Here is an 18069-nt window from a genome sequence, read left to right as displayed (position 1 = left end):
TGGCACATAATGGGGGTCTGTCATTACTGGCACATAATGGGGGGGCTGTAACTACTGGCACATAATGGGGGGCTGTCATTACTTGCACATAATGGGGGCTGTCATTACTGGCACATGATAGGGGAGGCTGTTATTACTAGCACATGATTGGGGGCTGTTATTACTGGCACATGATGGGGGTACTATGAGGAAGGGGGAAGAGGAGTACTATGGGGTCATCTACGAGGGCACTAAGAAGGGGTATTTTATACTTGCAAATTATGGGGGACACTGAGGGCATCTACTGGGGCATTTTATACTGGTAAATTGTGGGGGGCACTAGGGGGAAGGGGGGAGAGGAGCATTATGGAGGCATTTACTGGCGGCACTATATAGGGGTATTTTATACTGGCACATTATGGGGGCACTATGGGGACATTAGCTCAACTGGGGGCATTACTAGGGGGTATTTTTTGCACTGTCACATTATAAAGAGAATTATTTCTACTGGGGGGGGGGCATTATGGTGGGCTTTATTACTTCCCCATGGTATGAGCCCCCTAGCAGCAGCAGCAGCCTCTCCCTGCTCTGCTAGCCCTCTGCCCCTTCTCCAAATCTGAGCCCCCCAGCCAAAGTGTTGAAGTGGCGTCCGAGATCCCCAAGAGCCAAGCCAAGTAATTCTAAGTTTTCATGTGAAATATGTTTATGTTATACACATATAGCATACACTGTGCCACACAATATACAGTATACCTCTACACTGTGCCCCACAATATACAGTATACCGCTACACTGTGTAGTCTGTTCTATAAGCACCATAGTTTTGTGGCGGTGGACAGAAAATAATCTGGAAGTGCCCCTCCCGGGACCAGGCTCTGGATGCGCCACTGCACAGCTAATGCGTTATTATACTTTGTGATAATGAATATGCCCCTCCCCTTCATTACATTCTCAGAAACAAGCAGAGCATGGATGTCAATAAAATGATGCCCCCCCCCCTGGAAAAATTTCTGCAGAGGCCCATGAATATACCCTTTATCACACATAAAGGAGGGCATCATCAAAGGCATCACACCCTTGAAAAATTATGATTGATGACCTGCTGGTGACTCAAAAACATTAGGAGCAATGGCCTGCTAGAGACCCTCTAAAAAATTAGGCATGAGGGCGTGCTGCTGATTTGACTATCTAAAACATTAGGGGTGAGGGTCTGCTTCTGAGCTGACCATCTAAAACATTAGGGGTTAGGGCCTGCTGCCGAGCTGACCATCTAAGAAAAATTGTGTGAGGGCCTGCTGCCGAGCTGACCTTCTAAAAAAAAAATGTGCGCGAGGGCCTGCTGCTGAGCTGACCATTTAAAAATTTAGGGGTGAGGGTTTTCTGCAGAGCTGACCCTCGAAAACATTATGGATGAGGGCCTGCTGGTTACCCTTAAAAACAATATTGGTGAGGGCCTGCTGGTGACCCTCAAAAACATTATGGGTGAGGGCCTGCTGGTAACCCTCTAAAACATTATGGGTGAGGACCCGCTGCTGAGTTGACCCTCTAAAACATTAGGAGCGAGGGCAGCCTAATAAGCATGTTGATATGATGGATTAGGAGGAGAAGGACGAGAAAAGGGAGATTGAACCATATACTGTACCATTTTTAGTGGTGGAAGGGGTGCATGGGAATACAGTCTATTCAATACACCATAAAAGCCACATTTAGAGTGCCTTTATGTTTCCTCTGGTGAAGTAGAGAAGTCAGGGGCAATCCAGGCCTTGTTCACTTTTATAAGAGTCAACCGGTTAGCATTTTCAGTTGACAGGCGGATGCACTTATCAATTATTATGCAGCACTAAATACACGCTCTGACAAAACACTGGTGGCGGGGCAGGCCAGCACCTCCAAGGCGTAGAGTGCCAGTTCCTGCCACGTGTCCAGCTTGGACACCCAATAGTTGTAAGGCACACAGGGATCACTGAGGACGCTGACATGGTCTGCTACGTACTCCTTCACCATCTTCCAAAAATTTTCCCTCCTTTTGACACTAGGCCACACATCAGGTTAAAGGTGCTGGCAGGGTGTCATAAAACTTTCCCAGGCTTTGGAGATGTGGGTGGTCTGGCTATCATCCTGTGTACTTTCTTCACCAATTTCCACCTCTTCCACATGCAAAGCATCCCCCTTAATTGTGAGCAGCGAGCATTTGAGTAAACACAGAAGTGGGATGGTTATGCTGATAATAGCGTTATCGCCGCTCACCATCTGTGTTGATTCATCAAAGTTGCGTAAAACCTCACATAGATCATACATCAATGTTCACTCTTTGCTTGTGAAGAGCGGAAGCTGACTGGAAAGGCGACAACCATGTTGCAGCTAGTATTCCACTACTTCCCTCTGCTGATCACAAAGCCTGGCCAACAATTGGAACATTGAGTTCCAATGCGTGCTCACTAGTGTTGAGCGTGAATATTTGAATCGCAAATTTTATTCACAAATATTGGCACTTCGAGAATTCTCAAATACTTAGAATATAGCGCTATATATTCGTAAATTTGAATATTCATAGTTTTTTTTGTTTTTTTTCACAGTATACATGATCCCTCCCTGCTTCTAGCTTGCAGGCCAATGGGAATGTTGCAAGAGCTTAGCAATTTCCCTAGCAAACAATAGGAAATTTGCCTACCCCTTACTATATAAGAGAACCTCCCCACAGCCATTTTGTGCTGTTTCATGCAGTTATGATAGAGAGAGAGGAGTGTGATCTTTGCGCTGTGCTGAATTCCTGTGACATCTGATACCTCAAATATATAATCCGGATAGTGTTAGATAGTGTAGATTAGTGAGTGAATAGTGTAGCTAATAGGTTCCAGTGTAGAATGTTAGGTACATTAGTTAGGTAACTTATATATATATATATATATATATATATATACAGTACAGACCAAAAGTTTGGACACACCTTCTCATTCAAAGAGTTTTCTGTATTTTCATGACTATGAATTAACACATGTGGAATTATATACATAACAAAAATTATGAAACAACTGAAAATATGTCATATTCTAGGTTCTTCAAAGTAGCCACCTTTTGCTTTGATTACTGCTTTGCACACTCTTGGCATTCTCTTGATAAGCTTCAAGAGGTAGTCACCTGAAATGGTCTTCCAACAGACTTGAAGGAGTTCCCAGAGATGCTTAGCACTTGTTGGCCATTTTGCCTTCACTTTGCGGTCCAGCTCACCCCAAACCATCTCGATTGGGTTCAGGTCCGGTGACTGTGGAGGCCATCTGGTGCAGCACCCCATCATTCTCATTCATGGTCAAATAGCCCTTACACAGCCTGGAGGTATGTTTGGGGTCATTGTCCTGTTGAAAAATAAATGATGGTCCAACTAAACGCAAACCGGATGGAATAGCATGCCGCTGCAAGATGCTGTGGGGCATCTTGCAGCGAATGAATGAGAGTGATGGGGCGCTGCGCCAGATGACCTGGCCTCCACAGTCACCGGACCTGAGCCCAATCAAGATGGTTTGGGGAGAGCTGGACCGCAGAGTGAAGGCAAAAAGGCCAACAAGTGCTAAGCATCTCTGGGAACTCCTTCAAGACTGTTGGAAGACCATTTCAGGTGACTACCTCTTGAAGCTCATCAAGAGAATGCCAAGAGTGCGCAAAGCAGTAATCAAAGCAAAAGGTGGCTACTTTGAATAACCTAGACTATTACATAATTTCAGTTGTTTCACACTTTTTTGTTATGTATATAATTCCACATGTGTTAATTCATAGTTTTGATGCCTTCAATGTGAATCTACAATTTTCATAGTCATGAAAATAAAGTAAACTCTTTGAATGAGAAGGTGTGTCCAAACCTTTGGTCTGTACTGTATATCTGTATGTGTAAAACGCACAAAATCAGACGATTACATCATACATCTGTACCTCGCTTACCTCGCTGTGTGTATAAATAAATATATATATATATATATATATATATATATATATATATACGGTCAGGTCCATAAATATTGGGACATCGAGACAATTGTAACATTTTTGGCTGTATACACCACCACAATTAATTTGAAATGAAGAAAACACTATATGCTTTAACTGCAGACTGTCAGCTTTAATTTGAGTGTATTTACATCCAAATCAGGTGAACGGTGGAGGAATTACAACAGTTTGCATATGTGCCTCCCTCTTGTTAAGGAACCAAATGTATTGGGACAATTGTCTTCTCAGCTGTTCCATGGCCAGGTGTGTGTTATTCCCTCATTATCCCAATTACAACGAGCAGATAAAAAGTCCAGAGATCATTTTAAGTTTTATATTTGCATTTGGAATCTGTTGCTGTCAACTCTCAAGATGAGATCCAAAGAGCTGTCACTATCTTTGAAGCAAGCCATCATTAGGCTGAAAAAAACAAAAGAAAACCCATCAGAGAGATAGCAAAAACATTAGGCATGGCCAAAACAACAGTTTGGAACATTCTTAAAAATAAGGAATGCACCGGTTAGCTCAGCAACACCAAAAGACCCTGAAGACCACGGAAAACAACTGTGGTGGATGACCGAAGAATTATTTCCCTGGTGAAGAAAACACCCTTCACAACAGTTGGCCAGATTAAGAACACTCTCCAGGAGGTAGCTGTATGTGTGCCAAAGTCAACAATCAAGAGAAGACTTCACCAGAGTGAATACAGAGGGTTCACCACAAGATGTAAACCATTGGTGAGCCTCAAAAACAGGAAGGCCAGATTAGAATTAGCCAAACAACATAAAAAAATAAGCCTTCACAGTTCTGGAACAACATCCTATGGACAGATGAGACCAAGATCAACTTGTACCAGAGTGATGGAAAGAGAAGAGTATGGAGAAGGAAAGGAACTGCTCATGATCCTAAGAATACCATCTCATCAATGAAGCATGGTGGTAGTAGTGGGCATGCATGGCTGCCAATGGAACTGGTTCTCTTGTATTTATTGATGATGTGACTGCTGACAAAAGCAGCAGGATGAATTCTAAAGTGTTTCGGGCAATATAATCTGCTCATTTTCTGCCAAATGCTTCAGAATTCATTGGACGGTGCTTTACAGTGCAGATGGACAATGACCCAAAGCATACTGCAAAAGCAACCAAACAGTTTTTTAAGGGAAAGAAGTGGAATGTTATGCAATTTCCAAGTCAATCACCTGACCTGAATCCGATTGAGCATGCATTTCACTTGCTGAAGAAAAAACTGAAGGGAAAATGCCCCAAGAACAAGCAGGAACTAAAGACAGTTGCAGTAGAGGCCTGGCAGAGCATTACCAGTGATGAAACCCAGCGTCTGGTGATCTCTATGCGTTCCAGACTTCAGGCTGTAATTGAATACAAAGGATTTGCAACCGAGTATTAAAAAGTGAAAGTTTGATTTATGATTATTATTGTGTCCCATTACTTTTGGTTCCTTAACAAATGGGAGGAACATATGCAAACTGTTGTAATTCCTACACCGTTCACCTAATTTGGATGTACAGTACAGACCAAAAGTTTGGACACACCTTCTCATTCAAAGAGTTTTCTTTATTTTCATGACTATGAAAATTGTAGATTAACACTGAAGGCATCAAAACTATGAATTAACACATGTGGAATTATATACATAACAAAAAAGTGTGAAACAACTGAAAATATGTCATATTCTAGGTTCTTCAAAGTAGCCACCTTTTGCTTTGATTACTGCTTTGCCCACTCTTGGCATTCTCTTGATGAGCTTCAAGAGGTAGTCACCTGAAATGGTTTTCACTTCACAGGTGTGCCCTGTCAGGTTTAATAAGTGGGATTTCTTGCCTTATAAATGGGGTTGGGACCATCAGTTGCGTTGTGGAGAAGTCAGGTGGATACACAGCTGATAGTCCTACTGAATAGACTGTTAGAATTTGTATTATGGCAAGAAAAAAGCAGCTAAGTAAAGAAAAATGAGTGGCCATCATTACTTTAAGAAATGAAGGTCAGTCAGTCCGAAAAATTGGGAAAACGTTGAAAGTGTCCCCAAGTGCAGTCACAAAAACCATCAAGCGCTACAAAGAAACTGGCTCACATGCGGACTGCCCCAGGAAAGGAAGACCAAGAGTCACCTCTGCTGCGGAGGATAAGTTCATCCGAGTCACCAGCCTCAGAAATCACAGGTTAACAGGAGCTCAGATTAGAGACCAGGTCAATGCCACACAGAGTTCTAGCAGCAGACACATCTCTAGAACAACTGTTAAGAGGAGACTGTGTGAATCAGGCCTTCATGGTAGAATATCTGCTAGGAAACCACTGCTAAGGACAGGCAACAAGCAGAAGAGACTTGTTTGGGCTAAAGAACACAAGGAATGGACATTAGACCAGTGGAAATCTGTGCTTTGGTCTGATGAGTCCAAATTTGAGATCTTTGGTTCCAACCACCATGTCTTTGTGCGAAGCAGAAAAGGTGAACGGATGGACTCTACATGCCTGGTTCCCACCGTGAAGCATGGAGGAGGAGGTGTGATGGTGTGGGGGTGCTTTGCGGGTGACACTGTTGGGGATTTATTCAAAATTGAAGGCATACTGAACCAGCATGGCTACCACAGCATCTTGCAGCGGCATGCTATTCCATCCAGTTTGCGTTTAGTTGGACCATCATTTATTTTTCAACAGGACAATGACCCCAAACACACCTCCAGGCTGTAAGGGCTATTTGACCATGAAGGAGAGTGATGGGGTGCTGCACCAGATGACCTGGCCTCCAGTCACCGGACCTGAACCTAATTGAGATGGTTTGGGGTGAGCTGGACCGCAGAGTGAAGGCAAAAGGGCCAACAAGTGCTAAGCAACTCTGGGAACTCCTTCAAGGCTGTTGGAAGACCATTTCAGGTGACTACCTCTTGAAGCTCATCAAGAGAATGCCAAGAGTGTGCAAAGCAGTATTCAACGCAAAAGGTGGCTATTTTGAAGAACCTAGAATATTACATATTTTCAGTTGTTTCACACTTTTTGTTATGTATATAATTCCACATGTGTTAGGCTACTTTCACACCTGCGTTCAGGTGTCCGCTCGTGAGCTCCGTTTGAAGGGGCTCACAAGCGGCCCTGAACGCAGCCATCTGGCCCTAATGCATTCTCAGTGGAGGCGGATCCACTGAGAATGCATCCGTCTGCCAACGCTCAGCCTCCGCTCCGCTCAGTGAGCGGATACCTGAACGCTGCAAGCAGCGTTCGGGTGTCCGCCTGGCCGTGCGGAGGCGAGCGGATCCGTTCCGACTTATAATGGAAGTCAATGGGGACGGATCCGCTTGAAGATGACACCATATGGCTCAATCTTCAAGCGGATCCGTCCCCCATTGACTTTCAATGTAAAGTCTGAACGGATCCGCTCAGGCTACTTTCACACTTAGACATTTTTCTAAGTTATAATGCAGACGGATCCGTTTTGAACTGATGCAAACGTCTGCATTATAGGAGTGGATCCGTCTGATGAAACATCAGACGGACCCGCTCCGAACGCTAGTGTGAAAGTAGCCCTAATTCATAGTTTTGATGCCTTCAGTGTGAATCTACAATTTTCATAATCATGAAAATAAAGAAAACTCTTTGAATTAGAAGGTGTGTCCAAACGTTTGGTCTGTACTGTATATACCCTCAAATTAAAGCTGACAGTCTGCAGTTAAAGCACACCTTGTTTGTTTCATTTCAAATCAATTGTGGTGGTGTATAGAGCCAAAAATGTTAGAATTGTGTTGATGTCCCAATATTTATGGACCTGACTGTATACTCATGGTGAGGTAGAGATGTATGATGTAACAGGCTGATTTGCTACATGTCACACCAGTTCATAAGTAATCATTTGTAAAGGGATGAAATACTTATTTTCATAACTGTATATATACATTACAGATCGTTGGCGAGAGAAACAAAAGTAATGTAAGCATTGTATCGGGGCATATTCTGTCACGGACGGAGATCTCTGATCCGCTCCGAATTCCTTCTGTTCAAATCCGACCATTTTTTTAATATGGCCATCCTAGGGTAATTGCCTTTAAACTTCCTCTTGAACTCGGAAACGGATTTCCCACACAATGGCCTGCTTCTCAGCATGGACCCGGGTCCGGTAATAGCGCCGTTCCAACATGCACTGCAGGATAAAGATGCAAGCATATAATCACAATTTTTTTTTAAATACAAGTATTGAAAATAATGTCCTCAGCAAAACATCAAAAAAGTATTGTGTCTTCGAAGGGAAAATATTAGATTTAATGTTACCGTTATAAGATCGGATTGTATTGCGATTGTATGTGTGTAGGGTCTGAGCAATCAGGTATTGGCAAGCTGAGCAGAGATGTACCTGTCTAGTTAAGTGACAGTACGGAATAGGGTGTACAGCTGGTTCGCCTCCCCGTGGTGCACCCTGGGTAACTCTAAATGAACCAGCAAATGCTGGCGGTAAGACAAAGAAAGCTTCTCCTGAGTCCTGAGCAACAGGACACAAACTCTAATAATATAGATTGTGTTTGTGTGTGTGGGGGGGTGGGGGGGGGGGGTATATAGTGTGCGGCAAGAAAATGGATGTGTAATGTGCATGTGAGAGATATTTCTATGCTGTCCATACGTACATGCTACAGACATAGTGTTGTGATGTTACAACAATACTTAGTGCACCAATCAGTAATATCTACTTAGACCTGATAAAAAGGGAAGGTACATGTATCGCGAAAAAAAACATTGTGGCGATTTTCACAATCGTGAATATTTTATAACACTCTATCTGCATATAAAGCGATTGGTCTAACATGCATGTGAAATGTAATCAAATACACTGCTGTAATGTGAAATTACTTAAAGTTATCAGGAGTTCTTCTGATAACTGTCTCGAAAATTGCTTCCGACCATCTTCTCCAATTGATTTGGACCATTAATGGTCTAATGGCATAGTGCATAAGCCCTACTACTACCTAGATCACGTGTTTGCTGTGGCATCCAGTCAGTGTGGATGTAATGATTGTAGTCCTTCTGACATACGTTAGTTTGATGCACAGCATTTGAGTGAATAGTGTCTGTGATACAAGTACAATACTGCCCAAGTGTAGATTTTTTGTAGGTATACCACAAATAAATGCTTTTTTGTTTTTAGTATCCATACAGGCAGTGTAATTTTCAGTGAATAATACGATACATATTTATACCATAGAGTTTTTCAGGGAAATCCGACCATCTCTTCCAATCGCCTCGGGTAGTTCAAAAACTGTTGTTAGGCCACGCCTCTTTTTGCGCATGCACATTAAGCTAATTTTTCATACCGATTTTCAAAATGAAAAAAAAAATTGTGAACGAAGATAGCAAATTCGTGAATTCACAAATGTATGGCGAATATTCGCCCATATATTCGCTAAATATTGCTCACGTCGCACAACAGTTGGTGAGCTGGCAATTAAAAGCGCTGCTGCAGCATTGCCAGACCGGCGGAAGCTGTTGATAACTTGCGAAAATTTGCACATAAATTTTGTGCCTTCACCAGTAGCTCAGGCAAATTATGTTAGGTTTTATGAAACCACTGAACCACTAGGTTGAACACGTGGGCTAGGCATGGTATGTGTGTGAGCTTGCCGAGCTCCAAAGCTGCCACCAAGTTACAGCCATTATCAGACACAACCATGCCTGGTTGTAGGTTGAATGGCGAGAGCCACAGCTCAGTCTTGTGCTGTTTGTTACCTAAGCAGATCAGTTTAAGCACAGCCCGTTGTCGCTTCCCCAATGCAGTGCTACACTGTTTCCAGCTACTGACTGATGGCTGACTGGTGCTGCAAGAGGAGAATTCAGAGGTGGAAGTGGAGGAGGAGGCGGAGGAAGAGAAGGGGAGGTTGCAGCTAGAGTTGAGCGAACACCTGGATGTTCGGGTTCGAGAAGTTCGGCCGAACATCCCGGAAATGTTCGGGTTCGGGATCCGAACCCGATCCGAACTTCGTCCCGAACCCGAACCCCATTGAAGTCAATGGGGACCCGAACTTTTCGGCACTAAAACGGCTGTAAAACAGCCCAGGAAAGGGCTAGAGGGCTGCAAAAGGCAGCAACATGTAGGTAAATCCCCTGCAAACAAATGTGGATAGGGAAATTAATTAAAATAAAAATTAAATAAATAAAAATTAACCAAAATCAATTGGAGAGAGGTTCCATAGCAGAGAATCTGGCTTCCCGTCACCCACCACTGGAACAGTCCATTCTCAGATATTTAGGCCCCGGCACCCAGGCAGAGGAGAGAGGTCCCGTAACAGACAATCTGGCTTCATGTCAGCAGAGAATCAGTCTTCATGTCATAGCAGAGAATCAGGCTTCACGTCACCCACCACTGTAAGAGTCCATTTTCATAAATTTAGGCCCAGCACCCAGGCAGAGGAGAGAGGTCCCGTAACAGAGGATCTGGCTTCATGTCAGCAAAGAATCAGTCTGCATGTCATAGCAGAGAATCAGGCTTCACGTCAGCCACCACTGCAACAGTCCATTGTCATAAATTTAGGCCCAGCACCCAGGCAGAGGAGAGAGGTCCCGTAACAGAGGATCTGGCTTCATGTCAGCAGAGAATCAGTCTGCATGTCATAGCAGAGAATGAGGCTTCACGTCACCCACCACTGCAACAGTCCATTGGCATATATTTAGGCCTAGCACACAGGCAGAGCAGAGAGGTCCCGTAACAGACAATCTGGCTTCATGACAGCAGAGAATCAGTCTGCATGTCATAGCAGAGAATGAGGCTTCACGTCACCCACCACTGCAACAGTCCATTGGCATATATTTAGGCCTAGCACACAGGCAGAGCAGAGAGGTCCCGTAACAGACAATCTGGCTTCATGACAGCAGAGAATCAGTCTGCATGTCATAGCAGAGAATGAGGCTTCACGTCACCCACCACTGCAACAGTCCATTGGCATATATTTAGGCCTAGCACACAGGCAGAGCAGAGAGGTCCCGTAACAGACAATCTGGCTTCATGACAGCAGAGAATCAGTCTGCATGTCATAGCAGAGAATGAGGCTTCACGTCACCCACCACTGCAACAGTCCATTGGCATATATTTAGGCCTAGCACACAGGCAGAGCAGAGAGGTCCCATAACAGACAATCTGGCTTCATGTCAGCAGAGAATCAGTCTGCATGTCATAGCAGAGAATGAGGCTTCACGTCACCCACCACTGCAACAGTCCATTGGCATATATTTAGGCCTAGCACACAGGCAGAGCAGAGAGGTCCCGTAACAGACAATCTGGCTTCATGACAGCAGAGAATCAGTCTGCATGTCATAGCAGAGAATGAGGCTTCACGTCACCCACCACTGCAACAGTCCATTGGCATATATTTAGGCCTAGCACACAGGCAGAGCAGAGAGGTCCCGTAACAGACAATCTGGCTTCATGTCAGCAGAGAATCAGTCTGCATGTCATAGCAGAGAATGAGGCTTCACGTCACCCACCACTGCAACAGTCCATTGGCATATATTTAGGCCTAGCACACAGGCAGAGCAGAGAGGTCCCGTAACAGACAATCTGGCTTCATGACAGCAGAGAATCAGTCTGCATGTCATAGCAGAGAATGAGGCTTCACGTCACCCACCACTGCAACAGTCCATTGGCATATATTTAGGCCTAGCACACAGGCAGAGCAGAGAGGTCCCGTAACAGACAATCTGGCTTCATGTCAGCAGAGAATCAGTCTGCATGTCATAGCAGAGAATGAGGCTTCACGTCACCCACCACTGCAACAGTCCATTGGCATATATTTAGGCCTAGCACACAGGCAGAGCAGAGAGGTCCCGTAACAGACGATCTGGCTTCATGTCAGCAGAGAATCAGTCTGCATGTCATAGCAGAGAATGAGGCTTCACGTCACCCACCACTGCAACAGTCCATTGGCATATATTTAGGCCTAGCACACAGGCAGAGCAGAGAGGTCCCGTAACAGACAATCTGGCTTCATGTCAGCAGAGAATTAGTCTGCATGTCATAGCAGAGAATCAGGCTTCATGTCAGCCACCACTGCAACAGTCCATTGGCATATATTTAGGCCTAGCACACAGGCAGAGGAGAGGTTCATTCAACTTTGGGTAGCCTCGCAATATAATGGTAAAATGAAAATAAAAATAGGATTGAATGAGGAAGTGCCCTGGAGTCCAATAATATATGGTTATGGGGAGGTAGTTAATGTCTAATCTGGACAAGGGACGGACAGGTCCTGTGGGATCCATGCCTGGTTCATTTTTATGAACGTCAGCTTGTCCACATTGGCTGTAGACAGGCGGCTGCGTTTGTCTGTAATGACGCCCCCTGCCGTGCTGAATACACGTTCAGACAAAACGCTGGCTGCCGGGCAGGCCAGCACCTCCAAGGCATAAAAGGCTAGCTCTGGCCACGTGGACAATTTAGAGACCCAGAAGTTGAATGGGGCCGAACCATCAGTCAGTACGTGGAGGGGTGTGCACACGTACTGTTCCACCATGTTAGTGAAATGTTGCCTCCTGCTAACACGTTGCGTATCAGGTGGTGGTGCAGTTAGCTGTGGCGTGTTGACAAAAGTTTTCCACATCTCTGCCATGCTAACCCTGCCCTCAGAGGAGCTGGCCGTGACACAGCTGCCTTGGCGACCTCTTGCTCCTCCTCTGCCTTGGCCTTGGGCTTCCACTTGTTCCCCTGTGACATTTGGGAATGCTCTCAGTAGCGCGTCTACCAACGTGCGCTTGTACTCGCGCATCTTCCTATCACGCTCCAGTGCAGGAAGTAAGGTGGGCACATTGTCTTTGTAGCGTGGATCCAGCAGGGTGGCAACCCAGTAGTCCGCACAGGTTAAAATGTGGGCAACTCTGCTGTCGTTGCGCAGGCACTGCAGCATGTAGTCGCTCATGTGTGCCAGGCTGCCCAGGGGTAAGGACAAGCTGTCCTCTGTGGGAGGCGTATCGTCATCGTCCTGCCTTTCCCCCCAGCCACGCACCAGTGATGGACCCGAGCTGCGTTTGGTGCCACCCCGCTGTGACCATGCTTCATCCTCATCCTCCTCCACCTCCTCCTCATCCTCGTCCTCCTCGTCCTCCAGTAGTGGGCCCTGGCTGGCCACATTTGTACCTGGCCTCTGCTGTTGCCAAAAACCTCCCTCTGAGTCACTTCGAAGAGACTGGCCTGAAAGTGCTAAAAATGACCCCTCTTCCTCCTCCTCCTCCTCCTCCTCCTGGGCCACCTCCTCTTCCATCATCGCCCTAAGTGTTTTCTCAAGGAGACATAGAAGTGGTATTGTAACGCTGATAACGGTGTCATCGCCACTGGCCATGTTGGTGGAGTACTCGAAACAGCGCAACAGGGCACACAGGTCTCGCATGGAGGCCCAGTCATTGGTGGTGAAGTGGTGCTGTTCTGTAGTGCGACTGACCCGTGCGTGCTGCAGCTGAAACTCCACTATGGCCTGCTGCTGCTCGCACAGTCTGTCCAGCATGTGCAAGGTGGAGTTCCACCTGGTGGGCACGTCGCATATGAGGCGGTGAGCGGGAAGGCCGAAGTTACGCTGTAGCGCAGACAGGCGAGCAGCAGCAGGATGTGAACGCCGGAAGCGCGAACAGACGGCCCGCACTTTATGCAGCAGCTCTGACATGTCGGGGTAGTTGTGAATGAACTTCTGCACCACCAAATTCAGCACATGCGCCAAGCAAGGGATGTGCGTCAAATTGGCTAGTCCCAGAGCTGCAACGAGATTTCGCCCATTATCACACACCACCAGGCCGGGCTTGAGGCTCACCGGCAGCAACCACTCGTCGGTCTGTTGTTCAATACCCCGCCACAACTCCTGTGCGGTGTGGGGCCTGTCCCCCAAACATATGAGTTTCAGAATGGCCTGCTGACGTTTACCCCGGGCTGTGCTGAAGTTGGTGGTGAAGGTGTGTGGCTGACTGGATGAGCAGGTGGAAGAAGAGGAGGAGGAAGCCGAGAAGGAGGAGGTGGCAACAGGAGGCAAAGAATGTTGCCCTGCGATCCTTGGCGGCGGAAGGACGTGCGCCAAACAGCTCTCCGCCTGGGGCCCAGCTGCCACTACATTTACCCAGTGTGCAGTTAGGGAGATATAGCGTCCCTGGCCGTGCTTACTGGTCCACGTATCTGTGGTTAGGTGGACCTTGCCACAGATGGCGTTGCGCAGTGCACACTTGATTTTATCGGATACTTGGTTGTGCAGGGAAGGCACGGCTCTCTTGGAGAAGTAGTGCCGGCTGGGAACAACATACTGTGGAACAGCAAGCGACATGAGCTGTTTGAAGCTGTCTGTGTCCACCAGCCTAAATGACAGCATTTCATAGGCCAGTAGTTTAGAAATGCTGGCATTCAGGGCCAGGGATCGAGGGTGGCTAGGTGGGAATTTACGCTTTCTATCAAATGTTTGTGAGATGGAGAGCTGAACGCTGGCGTGTGACATGGTTGAGACGCTTGGTGACGGAGGTGGTGGTGGTGGTGTTGGTGGTACATCCCCTGTTTGCTGGGCGGCAGGTGCCAACGTTCCTCCAGAGGCGGAGGAAGAGGCCGAGGCGGCAGCAGCAGAATAGGCCGAGGCGGCAGCAGCAGAAGAGGTAGCAGGGGGAGCCTGAGTGACTTCCTTGGTTTTAAGGTGTTTACTCCACTGCAGTTCATGCTTTGCATGCAGGTGCCTGGTCATGCAGGTTGTGCTCAGGTTCAGAACGTTAATGCCTCGCTTCAGGCTCTGATGGCACAGCGTGCAAACCACTCGGGTCTTGTCGTCAGCACATTGTTTGAAGAAGTGCCATGCCAGGGAACTCCTTGAAGCTGCCTTTGGGGTGCTCGGTCCCAGATGGCGGCGGTCAGTAGCAGGCGGAGTCTCTTGGCGGCGGGTGTTCTGCTTTTGCCCACTGCTCCCTCTTTTGCTACGCTGTTGGCTCGGTCTCACCACTGCCTCTTCCTCCGAACTGTGAAAGTCAGTGGCACGACCTTCATTCCATGTGGGGTCTAGGACCTCATCGTCCCCTGCATCGTCTTCCACCCAGTCTTGATCCCTGACCTCCTGTTCAGTCTGCACACTGCAGAAAGACGCAGCAGTTGGCACCTGTGTTTCGTCATCATCAGAGACATGCTGAGGTGGTATTCCCATGTCCTCATCATCAGGAAACATAAGTGGTTGTGCGTCAGTGCATTCTATGTCTTTCACCGCTGGGGAAGGGCTAGGTGGATGCCCTTGGGAAACCCTGCCAGCGGAGTCTTCAAACAGCATAAGAGACTGCTGCATAACTTGAGGCTGAGACAGTTTCCCTGGTATGCATGGGGGTGATGTGACAGACTGATGGGGTTGGTTTTCAGGCGCCATCTGTGCGCTTTCTGCAGAAGACTGGGTGGGAGATAATGTGAACGTGCTGGATCCACTGTCGGCCACCCAATTGACTAATGCCTGTACCTGCTCAGGCCTTACCATCCTTAGAACGGCATTGGGCCCCACCATATATCGCTGTAAATTCTGGCGGCTACTGGGACCTGAGGTAGTTGGTACACTAGGACGTGTGGATGTGGCAGAACGGCCACGTCCTCTCCCAGCACCAGAGGGTCCACTAACACCACCACGACCATGTCCACGTCCGCGTCCCTTACTAGATGTTTTTCTCATTGTTATGGTTCACCACAACAACAAATATATTATTTGGCCCAATGTATTGTATTCAAATTCAGCGGGATATAAATTTGAGGCCTAGTATTTAGGCGCTGGGTGACCGGTATGGATTTAGTGACAGAATTAGACTTGGAAATGCACAGAAGCGTGTGTGTGTGAAGTTATTCTGAATGACCCAATGTGCACCTTGAATATTATATACCCTTTTAGGGATAGATTTCAAATAGCTCTGATATAGCAGAAACCACTAAATTATGAAATTGTTAAATTGGGAATTGTATTTAAACCCAGAACAAAAAATGTGCTTTGACGGACACTAAATAACTTTCCCAGCCACAACAGGACAGCGTTAACGAGAGATTTAGCAGGATATAAATTTGAGGCCTAGTATTTAGGCGCTGGGTGACAGGTATGGGTTTAGTGACAGAATTAGACTTAGAAATACACAGTAGCGGGTGTGTGTGAAGTTATTCTGAATGACCCAATGTGCACCTTGAATATTATATACCCTTTTAGGGATAGATTTCAAATAGCTCTGATATAGCAGAAACCACTAAATTATGAAATTGCTAAATTGGGAATTGTATTTCAACCCAGAACAAAAAATGTGCTTTGACGGACACTAAATAACTTTCCCAGCCACAACAGGACAGCGTTAACGAGAGATTTAGCAGGATATAAATTTGAGGCCTAGTATTTAGGCGCTGGGTGACAGGTATGGGTTTAGTGACAGAATTAGACTTGGAAATACACAGTAGCGGGTGTGTGTGAAGTTATTCTGAATGACCCAATGTGCACCTTGAATATTATATACCCTTTTAGGGATAGATTTCAAATAGCTCTGATATAGCAGAAACCACTAAATTATGAAATTGTTAAATTGGGAATTGTATTTAAACCCAGAACAAAAAATGTGCTTTGACGGACACTAAATAACTTTCCCAGCCACAACAGGACAGCGTTAACGAGAGATTTAGCAGGATATAAATTTGAGGCCTAGTATTTAGGCGCTGGGTGACAGGTATGGGTTTAGTGACAGAATTAGACTTGGAAATACACAGTAGCGGGTGTGTGTGAAGTTATTCTGAATGACCCAATGTGCACCTTGAATATTATATACCCTTTTAGGGATAGATTTCAAATAGCTCTGATATAGCAGAAACCACTAAATTATGAAATTGCTAAATTGGGAATTGTATTTCAACCCAGAACAAAAAATGTGCTTTGACGGACACTAAATAACTTTCCCAGCCACAACAGGACAGCGTTAACGAGAGATTTAGCAGGATATAAATTTGAGGCCTAGTATTTAGGCGCTGGGTGACAGGTATGGGTTTAGTGACAGAATTAGACTTGGAAATACACAGTAGCGGGTGTGTGTGAAGTTATTCTGAATGACCCAATGTGCACCTTGAATATTATATACCCTTTTAGGGATAGATTTCAAATAGCTCTGATATAGCAGAAACCACTAAATTATGAAATTGTTAAATTGGGAATTGTATTTAAACCCAGAACAAAAAATGTGCTTTGACGGACACTAAATAACTTTCCCAGCCACAACAGGACAGCGTTAACGAGAGATTTAGCAGGATATAAATTTGAGGCCTAGTATTTAGGCGCTGGGTGACAGGTATGGGTTTAGTGACAGAATTAGACTTGGAAATACACAGTAGCGGGTGTGTGTGAAGTTATTCTGAATGACCCAATGTGCACCTTGAATATTATATACCCTTTTAGGGATAGATTTCAAATAGCTCTGATATAGCAGAAACCACTAAATTATGAAATTGCTAAATTGGGAATTGTATTTCAACCCAGAACAAAAAATGTGCTTTGACGGACACTAAATAACTTTCCCAGCCACAACAGGACAGCGTTAACGAGAGATTTAGCAGGATATAAATTTGAGGCCTAGTATTTAGGCGCTGGGTGACAGGTATGGGTTTAGTGACAGAATTAGACTTGGAAATACACAGTAGCGGGTGTGTGTGAAGTTATTCTGAATGACCCAATGTGCACCTTGAATATTATATACCCTTTTAGGGATAGATTTCAAATAGCTCTGATATAGCAGAAACCACTAAATTATGAAATTGCTAAATTGGGAATTGTATTTCAACCCAGAACAAAAAATGTGCTTTGACGGACACTAAATAACTTTCCCAGCCACAACAGGACAGCGTTAACGAGAGATTTAGCAGGATATAAATTTGAGGCCTAGTATTTAGGCGCTGGGTGACAGGTATGGGTTTAGTGACAGAATTAGACTTGGAAATACACAGTAGCGGGTGTGTGTGAAGTTATTCTGAATGACCCAATGTGCACCTTGAATATTATATACCCTTTTAGGGATAGATTTCAAATAGCTCTGATATAGCAGAAACCACTAAATTATGAAATTGCTAAATTGGGAATTGTATTTCAACCCAGAACAAAAAATGTGCTTTGACGGACACTAAATAACT

Source organism: Bufo gargarizans, chromosome 3, assembly GCF_014858855.1.
Source record: "Bufo gargarizans isolate SCDJY-AF-19 chromosome 3, ASM1485885v1, whole genome shotgun sequence".
Taxonomy (NCBI): Eukaryota; Metazoa; Chordata; class Amphibia; order Anura; family Bufonidae; genus Bufo; species Bufo gargarizans.
This window is presented reverse-complemented; position numbering follows the sequence as displayed.